The sequence below is a fragment of the Pinus tabuliformis genome, chromosome 5_1 (assembly GCF_031772625.1).
Source record: "Pinus tabuliformis cultivar Carrire ecotype Pingquan chromosome 5_1, CPIR1, whole genome shotgun sequence".
Lineage (NCBI taxonomy): Eukaryota > Viridiplantae > Streptophyta > Pinopsida > Pinales > Pinaceae > Pinus > Pinus tabuliformis.
The window spans coordinates 124,571,574-124,574,601 of record NC_142305.1 but is presented as its reverse complement, the minus strand read 5'-3'; the positions used below and the strand labels follow the sequence as shown (position 1 = coordinate 124,574,601).

General features: G+C 32.8%; 1 pseudogene; it reads left to right on the top strand.

Moving 5' to 3' along the window:
- The first annotated feature begins 440 nt into the window (after positions 1-440).
- On the top strand, positions 441-1,671 carry LOC149163729 (cytochrome P450 716B2 pseudogene; annotated as a pseudogene).
- The last annotated feature ends 1,357 nt before the right edge of the window (positions 1,672-3,028 follow it).

Genomic DNA, 3,028 nt, shown 5'->3' with positions numbered 1-3,028 from the left:
AAATGTTATAAATTCTTTAAATTCCACAAAAGAACAAGGATTGGATATCATTTTCCTTTGTAAATACATGTTCTACCACACCTACATCACTATACACTCCACTTCACTCAAAATTACACAATATTCCCCCAAACACTATTAACTTTATAACAAATAACCTTTATATCATTTTCATGAATAAGAAAAAAACAAAACCCCACCATCAAGTGAGAAAAGCAAAACCCCACCATCAAATGAGGAAGACAAACCCACACCATCAAAGAAAAGATCAAACCCTTTAATAACTTTTTTTCTCCATTTTATTGAAAACTACAAAATCTTATCCTTTATTATTATCTTTTTCGACTCTAATAGGATTAACTCTTCTTACTGGCCACCCATCCAATTTCCACGAATATCTAGTATGCTTATAATAATAATACAGGCCACCCATCCAATTGGCAAGAATATCTAGTATGTTTATAATATAATACAGGCCACCCATCCAAGATGCTCTGTATCTGCCTGCCCCGTTGATAAAAATTTGTACGGGCCTTCACGCCTAACAGCCATAGTTTCTATCTGATCTACAGGCCTTGAGCTTCTCTGTTTTCCAGTTCCAGATTTGGAACCCGTCATATTATACTTACCATGGTTTGGAACGAAGCTGCGACACTGCTGCACAAAGCCCAACAACTCGAGAAGCCGCCGTTCATCTTTACTGTATTTGTCGCATCTGTGATAGGTCTCGCCGCCTTCTTTTATTTCATCAATAACCGTAGAACTAGGGCTTTACGAGGAATCCCGCCCGGCACCTTTGGATGGCCTGTGATTGGCGAGACATTAGAATTTCTAGGATGCCAGAGGAAGGGAAGTCCCCAGGATTTCTTTAAAAGTCGAACACACAAGTATGGAAACGTGTTCACCACTTCCCTTGTTGGCCACCCAACTGTGGTGCTTTGCAGCCCCGAAGGCAACCGCTTCTTGTTCTCCAACGAGAACAAACTGGTGGTCAATTCATGGCCTTCCTCCGTTGGAAATCTATTCCCAGATTCTTTAATTACAGCAGTCGGAGACGATGCAAAGAGGTTGAGGAGAACCCTAATGACGTTCCTGAGGCCGGAAGCCCTTCAGAAATTTGTAGGGCGAGTGGATTCAATGACCAAAGATCACCTGGCCGAGTACTGGATCGGTAAAGATGAGGTGACAGCTTTACCTTTATTCAAACGTTACACTTTCTCTCTCGCTTGTGATTTGTTTGCCACCATAAACAATCCTGACGAACAAGTCAAGCTTTGGCAACATTTTAGTGTTTTTGTGAAAGGAGTACTGCAGATTCCCATAGATCTACCCGGTACGCGATATAACAAAGCCAAGCACGCAGCTAATGCCATTCGCCAACAACTCAACGGCATTCTTAATGAGAGGAAAATTGCATTAGAGGTGGGAAAGGCTTCTCCACAGCAAGATCTGTTGTCGTTCCTGATCTCTAATGTTGACGAGCACGGTGAGTCTCTCACGGACAGCGAGATTCTGGACAATATCCTTGATCTATTATATGCAGGTCATGACACCAGCAGTTCTACTTTGACAGTGCTGCTTAAATATTTGGCGGAGAACCCTAAGTGCTATGATGAAGTACTAAGAGGTACGCCCAATCATTCAATTATCCTCTAGTATTAGGATTCGAATGGTTGTAGTTTATTTATTGTCTCAGATATTATGGCTATCTTGTGAACTTAAATAAGATTAAGAAATATATATTTTAAGTTGATTCATATTTTAATTTATAATTTTATATTTACATATTTTTATTATGATTTATTTAGTCATTATCAAGCTAATCCATATTTATTATTATTATATAATAAATATATTAATAAAATAATAAATATCATTACCAATGTAAGTTATTATTCATTCTATATATATTTTTCAATTGATTTATTTTGGATATGTGTTTTCTTTCCCATGCCATTCACCCTCGTAAATAAGCATACAAACATAAATTATTATTAATACTTGGAAATTAAGTCCCTACAAAGGTATTTTGGTGTATAAATATTAGAATATTATTTTTCAGTCTTTTGGTGTATAAATGTTAGAATACTATTTTTCAGTCCATATAAATTATGTTTTTAAATTTTGTTCAAAAGTAGCAATTATATATATATATATATATATATTTGAGTGTTATATTTTTTAGTGTTTTTATTATAAATACTATGTGTATGTTCAAGATTTAACAATAAAAAATATTTTTTTTTAAATTTTTTTTTTAATAAAATTTTGTGATAAAATTTATTAAGTTATTTGTATTTTATAAATGAAGATTTGTTATTATTTTCATTATTAAATTTTTTTATCACAAAATTGACTTCTAATTCTAAGACTTGAATGCTTTCCAAGTATGTTACAATATTTGTAGTTTAAACATAAAATGATAACTAATATTGACATTAAAAGATTATATAAAATCTATTGTCATGAGTATTTATAAAAAAATTATGTTTACAAAAGTACCATATTTATCTTCCATTATTGTATGTATTAACTTTCCTTTTTACCTTTTGTGTGTGTATATATATATATATATATATATATATATCTATATATATATATATATATATATATATATATATATATATATATATATATATATATATATAGATTTTATCAAGAGAATAAATGCACCTGATGCTTGTCACCCAGGAGACAAGGCTACATTGAAGGAATTTTTTTAAGCGGCTCTCCCTCCACATGTCTTTTGTGGTATGTACTATGTACAGTAGGATTCAATGTAAAAATGAGGCACCTCTAGCTCTAATATCTACATATGTAAATGACCACAACTATTTTTTAGCATTACCTCCACTACTACTAAAGGTAGGTGCTCTTCCTTGCGTATTTGGAAAAATAAAAATAGCCATAAATACCTTTAACCATGCACTAAAAAGAAGAATGAACACCACCTTTCATAGTTCATGAGAAAAAACTAACGAGTGCCATGGTTTATAAATTTGTTTTCTAGCAACATGAATTAACTAGA